The 7752-nt window shown below is 44.1% G+C and overlaps 1 long non-coding RNA gene across 1 annotated transcript in view; it reads right to left on the bottom strand.

Moving 5' to 3' along the window:
- Positions 1–425: 425 nt before the first annotated feature.
- LOC135713811 (uncharacterized) overlaps positions 426–7752 on the bottom strand; it is a 143232-nt gene continuing 135905 nt past the window's right edge. The window contains exon 3 of the long non-coding RNA XR_010518769.1: positions 426–507. This is a non-coding gene — a long non-coding RNA (uncharacterized LOC135713811). The remainder of the gene's footprint in view (positions 508–7752) is intronic.

Below are 7752 nucleotides of genomic sequence, written 5' to 3'. Positions count from 1 at the left end.
ATTTTGATGGCTCTGAAGATGCCTTTATGATCAACATGTACCATTATCGTAATGCTTGTAGCTGTTTTCAGTGTTTACCGTTCTGGTAAACGTGTTACTCAACCAATTTTCTGCGAAAGCTGCTTTCGCCTGGGATGATAGCTATGATCCGCATCAACAAACCCTATCGCAGAATTTCCAACAAAGAGCATAGTTCTCAAAATTTCGCAAAGCGACGCCACAATGACGACCGATGGTTGATGCTTCCGTCCATGATTCTAGGAATGCTCCAAGGTATGCTTTGGCAAAGTGATGTATGTTGTCAGTTTGCATGACACGATGGGTGGGACTTAATTAAACTTATTAAATTAGATAGGTGGCGTACTCCGTTGTGACCTCACCTCCAAATGACATCAGTGTACAAAAGTGGGAAAATCTTACCTGTCATCGTATACGAATCCAGCGCTGAGGGTGTTCACGTACAGGACGAATGCCAGCGCACAGCAACTGAGGCTTACGTAATCCATGCTGCAAAGACAAAGAAAGAAAGAAAACGGGGTTGGTTATTCAAATATCTGAACTCGAGAGGCTTGAAATTGGAATGACGAACTATAACACCCGCACTTATCGACAAAAGCGCTACACTCAATCAAACTTTTTATCTTCCTCCTACGTCCTAGTGATGGCAAGCCAAGCTGGGATCCAGCCTGGATCAATTTTCAATTTCCACTTCAACTTTTCCACTCATTTGAAAAGTTCAATCCCCTTTCGGTACCGAGGGAACAAAAAGCCCCCTCCCACAGCCAGCACAACTCCGTTATCTGATCTTTTTCACTACCCTACATTTCCTCATCCCTGTTCCAAATTACAGTAATTAAATTCTATTTGAAATTCGATTTATGCTATAGTTCACCAATACTTTGACCCTTTTCGCATCGGCCCAGTTTTTGCCGTCCTCCCCAGAGAGAACGCTCCACTCGTCCACAACTCAAATTCAGTCATTAGTTTCAGATAAATCGATAAACACCAAATTTTCCAGCTGGGTTCAAACGGCTACGGCGATGTCCGGGTGGAGGACAAAAAACCGGGGTCTCCTTTCAAAAATGGTCCGATTTTCCATTTGCTGCGCTATTCAGATAAGGGGCAAGTTTTACCACCGGCCTACATGTGTACCGTCGTCGTCGTTGTCGTCGTTCGTCCACTTTTATCCCCGACCGAGCAATGACGGTTTGTGCATAGGTATGTGTGTCTGTGATGATGCCTATCGGGCCGGTTGTCTATCCGTTCGTACCTTCACGTGCATATAGGATGATCACAGGAGCAGGTCTGGTGCAGATTTTGGACTCTAAAATTTGGCCAAGGCGGGGGGGGGGGGGGCGGGGAGTGGGTCAGCAGGCTAATTGAAGGGGTGGCTCGCTTTACTCGTTAATTTAGCCGAACGCTGACTGCTTTGAAGTGCTGCTTGCGGTTGCTTTTGGCATCTCGATGATGACGGTTGTAGCCGTGGGTAGATGAATCGGAACTCGACGGTTTCAGTGATTGAGGACTCGGAGTTCAGAGTGGATTTTTTTTTTGACTGATTACTCTAGAGGTTATCCAGAGTACTCTGTTGGAATTGATCAAAGTTGTACTGGAAATCATTCTCTAAGAATTTGTATAGCTTGCTAAAATTTCTTGAATTAATTTTCAACGAACGACGATAAAAATTTAAATGAATATGTAAATTGAAGCTTTAATTAATTGAAATTAAGATATTTAAAAATCTGCTTCAGTTGGTAGTTGATATTTACAAAATATGTTTATCTATGTATGCTTCTAGAAATTCTCCTCTCACAAGCACAAATGGACTGAATGGTTTGAGCTGCATCCATAAATTTTTACTCGAAATGGTCGCATAATCCTCTTAAAACTTAGAAAACGCTACCCAATTTTTTTCATTAAATTTCAAAATCAAACAGCCACACAAACTCAAACTCCAGAACCGATAGTCCACAGTTTCAAGAATGAAATCGCATGTTTATCGCTATATTTTTTCGGTCCTGATAGCCTTCCAAGAAAAGGGGAACTCTTCGAACCGCAAAAAATGTGAACCGTGTGCATATGGTGTCCGTACGTGAAATCGATTCGAGCCATCCATCGTGAGCAACAATTCAATTTTCCCCTAAACAAGAGCTACCCAGGTACTTCAACTCAACCCGTTTTCCTTCGTAGAGACGCTAGTTATAGCACGAGTTTTGGGAAATAAATCCATCACCGGTTGGTTCTATTTTCGTCTCAGCGTTCCATGCTTCCAACTTGATTGTACAGCCATCACGCATTCTAACCACCCTCTGTGTATTTTTCCTCTTCTTCATCGTTATTGGTTGACTTTCTGATCCCTGAGAACCCTGTTCCCAAAGGACGCCGCCATCCTTTGTCGTCCTTTTGCCTTCATATCGCACACATCCAGTGAAGCTGCTGTGTTGCCGATCCGGTGACGGCGACGGCGGTGACGTGGGAAATAAATTATGTCCCGTAACAAACTTTTCAAAGTGAAAGAAGTCCGGAGAAATTGCCACACGGTTTTGGTTGATCCCTAGAGGCGGACACACCCCGTAGCCAAAATTGACTCTGAGGTGAACTCCATCACCGGACTTAAAGACGTGCTTCTTAAATTCGTTCTGTGAACTTTGCCTGACATCGGGGATGTTCAAATTCCGGGAAGATTACCTCGGTGCATTTCCAATCTTCATGCACCCACATGTTAACCTTTTCGACGATACATAGTTAGTGGAAATATATCATGTATTTCTCCCTTGCGCCATTGCCATGAAGTAACAATAATTGGCTGTGACGCGTGACGTGATACCGAAAGCTTGTCTGTTATGTTATAGTATTTTTTTGCGTGTATAACACAATTATACTATCATGGAAACCCTGTTTCTCGTCGTTTCGAAGCTATGCAACTCTGACACTAATGAGCTCTTATTACAATCCGGCTTTTTGGATTCTGATAAATCGACCTATTTTCGATCTTCCAGTAGCAGTGCACAGTAAAAAATATATGGAAATTGCTGGCGACTTAATTTGGAAAGTAATTCAGTTAATTATATCGTAATGCAATATCGCACACAATTTTGTGTTTGAAAAGACGTGGGTTATAAACAAACGAGTGAGAGTAGAGAATTGATTTATTTTGTTCTTAGTTTTAGAGGATCAAATTAATTTTCACTGGAACAGAATTTAAATTATCGTCACTAATTCTAAATTCAACCATATACGATAGTGTTTTTAAGACCGCAGCTGACTCGCAAGCTCGCTGATCTCATTTTAAGAAGAAGTTTGTGGGGTCTGAAAGAATTCGGAAGGATTTCTTGAGCGAATATAGAACCAATTCTGAAGATAAATTAATGGAAAACTATACAGAAATCATATCGATTCTAACTCTGAAGATTGCTCTGAAGAAAATTCTGAAGAGGAAAAAACTGTATAGGATAATTTCCAGGAATTTCATAACACCATTCAAAGGAGCATTCCAAGGGAATTCTAAGAACAGCTAAAACAAAATTCCTAGGCAATTCTTATACCTTCTGAAAGAATCATGATCATTTCTGTGAGATATAAAGCTCATGGAGTTAACGCTAGAATTGGTGTTCTTTCAGCCAACATATGTTCATTATTAAATGAGGGGGTAATTTCGCATCGTGCTCTCTTGCCGTGCAGATCTATTTGCTTTTTGCTGACGGAAGTTTTACTACTACCTAAAGCTACAACAAATTTAAACAGCGCTTTTCAGAGCTAAATATTACCCGCACATTTTCTACCTAGTTCTATCCTTATTCCTTTTCGATCCTTGTTAGGACTCTACCCGAGGTAATCCTGCTTGGATATCGATTTGGACTATTTCTCGTCGATCTTATAGAAATCTGCTTGGAAGTTGATTTTGAGAAACATATTATCCTGCCGCCATAGTTCCAAAACGCAAAAGAAAAGGGCAAGCTCTTGATCCCACTTCTTATGGAATTTATTTGAGCAATCAATTTGATATGCTCACGGATGATGAGAATGATCCATCATCCAGGCCAAATTCCATTAAGCATTCCTGGCTTAAAGCCCAAAATGGAAAAGGTCCCCCCTATTGTGATAACTACTTCCGATTTCCATGCTCTTTGCACGGAACTTTTTTTTTTCTTGATTTGTTTTCCGTCGATCTTGTTTTCCGTGCTGAGCACCAATGATACCGACGCCAGGGAGGCAGCTCCCACACCTGGACCCTACCTATCGACCCAACAACTCATGAACCGGGAACCAACGGCTTTACTTCCCTTCCGAAGGTAGGCGTGATCAGAGATGTTTTGCCTCACAACATCCCGGCGGCGCCGACTGGGATTGAACCCAGGCTTGCTGGGGTGAGAGGTAATCACGCTTACCACTACACCACGCGGCTGCAATGCCGACCGGGAAACGAACTCGATCAGACAGACCGACGCTCAGTTGGAGTCTAAGAAGCTGCTGGTGAACAACCGTTACGCCATATAAGAAAATGGCGATGAACCGAAGGTGGTAAGGAAGGAGAAACTTCCGCCGTTCTTTGTGAAGGGATTTCCGTACGTCTTAACCGATCCTATTGACTTTTACATTAGTAAAGGCCTCCAAATTACCATTCGCTTGTGCATGGCGATGAAACACTACAAGGCGGTTCAAGCCATGCTGGACAAACTAAAGGTAGACTATTTCTCCCATGATCTCAAAGCTAGCAAGCCGCTCAAGATGGTGCTGCGTGGCCTCCCGGACATGGACACCGAAACACTGTCGGATGAATTGAAGGCGAACGGCCTCAAACTGGTGCAAATTTTCAAGACTCGTCATGACGCCACTCATAAGTACCATGATCAGCTGTATCTGTTCCACCTCAAGAAGAATTAAACGTGCATGAAAGATCTGCACAACGTTCGAGCCCTACTCCACATCGTGATGAAATGGAAATTGTACAAGCCAGTCCATTGCGACGTCATTCAATACACGAACTGTTTACTGTTCGGGCATGGAACCAAAAATTGCCACATGGCCAGTCGCTGCATCAAATGTGGCGAAAACCAAAACTCCAGTGCATGCGAGATGATAGAGAAAACTGGTTCCATATGTGCCAACTGTGGGGCAGCACACCGGACCACAAACAAGAGCTGCCCAAACGAGCGGAGTTCGTCGCAATCCGTAAAAAAGGTTTCCACAAGCAACCAACCAGGCCACAGAAGGGTACCAGAAAACAACGGGCAGAACTTCATTTCCATTGACCAACGGCGGCCACTCAACAACCGATTGGCTGCAGCTGCTACATTGGTCTCATTAACCGGTGGGGTGCCCAACCCTTCGTCAAATTCGAGTCGTCAAACGTATGCGGCAAGCGCTGTACTACCCTCTCCTTCCGGCATTATCAAAGCGTCACGATGATGCACCACCACCGAACGAAAACATAGAAGCAACTCATCTCCGTATTTATCCAGTTTGCCACACGTTTCAGCAGTTGTAAAACCCGTTACGACCAGATTTACACTATGGGCCTTTTCATCATCGAGTATGGGCTCTGAAGTGTTGAAGCTAGTGAACGAATCATCGACATTGCCATCATAACTGATACCCACCTAAAGCCCGAAACTAACGCCTACCTTTCCGAATTCCGGCTCGTGAGGCTTGATCGAACCAACTCTGGAGAAGGAGGAGTGGCTTTTGCACTATGGATAAAGAAGATTATCGATGTCGTGGGGTTAAATTTTCTACTCCTGTTGGCCCCATCACCATCGTTGCGATGTTCTGCCCCAAACAAGTCAACATCAGGGACGGGTCGGCAGCAGACCTGCGAAGAGATATTGTCAAGCTAACACGATGGCGAGAAAACTTCATCATCGCTGGTGACCTTAACGCCAAACATGAAGCTTGGGGCAACAGTCGACGCAATCAAAATAGCATCATCCTCAAGAACGACCTGCAGGAAGCGCAGGACAACATCTTGAGTCCGGAAACTCCCACCCGGTTGAGTCGGTCCGGTGTTCACGCTACCATCGATATCTTCATCAGCCAGCAATATCGCTCAACCTATCATATACCAGGAACTCAGCTTGGACCACTATCACCACATGTGGTGGCCGAAGTTGGTTCCTCGGTTAACCAATTCAAAGCTTCCCGGCGCAACTACCATCGTGTCAACTGGGATCAATATCAACACTGCATCGACACAACCATCGACTACGATGTCCAACCGGAGACGTCCGAATACGTTGACTGATGTCTGCAATCTATCGAGGAGGAAATATCCCGGGTCAGTGAACAACACGGGCCAGCTTCCATACGGGTGAGTAATTCTCTGAACCATGGCAGCCCTACCAAAGATCTCAGTAGGCTCCGAAACACCATTCGTAGGCAGTATCAGCGTTCTGGTCTGCCTAACTTGAAGACCAATTGTAATCGATTAACAAAGATCATTCAAATGGTGGATCTCAGAAATAACGATTTTGCCAATAAGATCCGTTCTCTCCCAGATTGTGCAAAGCCCTTCTGGAAACTAACAAAAAATCTTAAAAAAAAGCTAAGGCCCAGTCCACCACCTGTACCATTGAATCAACCCAATGATTCAGTTACCCATATGATAACCCATGAAGAGAAGACTGACGCTATAGGTCAACACTACGTCAGCTCTCTTAATCTCGGACTGAACATGGAAAGTCCATAAGATACTGCGGTTGCTGAAAATGCAACCAACCTCCATTAAATTCCCAACAATTTTCCTGTGGAATCCGATATTACGGTTGACGAACTGTTATCCTATATCAAATCAGGATCAGTGACTTAGACTTGACCTCCTTTAGCTCAGTCAGTAAAGGCGCAGCTACAAAGCAAGACCATGCTGGAGGTGGCTGGGTTCGATTCCCGGTCCGGTCTAGACATTTTTCGGGTTGGAAAATTTCTCGACTTTCCTGGGCATAGAGTATGATTGTACTTGCCACATAATTTACTAATGCAAAAATGGTACGGGCATCGAAAGCTCTCAATTAATAACTGTGGAAGTGCATTTAGAACAGTAAGTTGAGAGCACGCAATAAGCTAAAATGCGATAAGCATTAAACTTGAAATGCAAAGAAGATATGCGAAGACGAAGAAGAAGACTTGGCTACTTCTTCTCGTGATGAAAGTCAGCTAAAGTTACCCCCATCCAGAAGCCTGGGAAAGTTACCGACCCATCAGTCTTCTCTCGGGACTATCTAAGCTGTTCGAAAGGGCAGTCTACCACCGGCTCTTAGCATCTGCCGATGAAAACAACTTGTTGCTCGAAGAACAGTTTGGCTTCCGTAAAGCTCGTCGTTCGACTGTTCACCAGCTGCCTCGGGTGGCAAACATTCTCAGACGGAACAAGTCTGTATCCAAAACATTTGCCATGGCATTGTTGGACGTTGAAAAAGCGAAAACTATCTCTCGGACAGGACATTCCAAGTCTCTCCTAATGGCATCCCATCGGATGCCTTCAACATCGGTGCGGGTGTTCCACAAGGAAGTATCCTTGGACCCATATTGTTCAACCTGTTAACCTCCTGATGGTTGTCCCTGTTCACATATGACACATCCATCCGAAGCTCTGACCGCCAATCTTCAGAAAAGACTATCCTGTCTGATTATTTCCGCATTCCAAATCTCCCAGACTTGTTCCGTTTGAGAATAATAAGATCAACTTAAACGGCACAGTGGTGGAATGGTTCAAAAAGGTAGTCTACTTCGGCCTTACACTCAACAGCAAGCTGCAGG

Source organism: Ochlerotatus camptorhynchus, unplaced genomic scaffold (assembly GCF_037179485.1).
Source record: "Ochlerotatus camptorhynchus isolate MF236.1 unplaced genomic scaffold, CSIRO-AGI_Acam_v1.1 ptg000580l, whole genome shotgun sequence".
NCBI classification, from domain to species: Eukaryota; Metazoa; Arthropoda; class Insecta; order Diptera; family Culicidae; genus Ochlerotatus; species Ochlerotatus camptorhynchus.
This window is presented reverse-complemented; position numbering and strand designations above follow the sequence as displayed.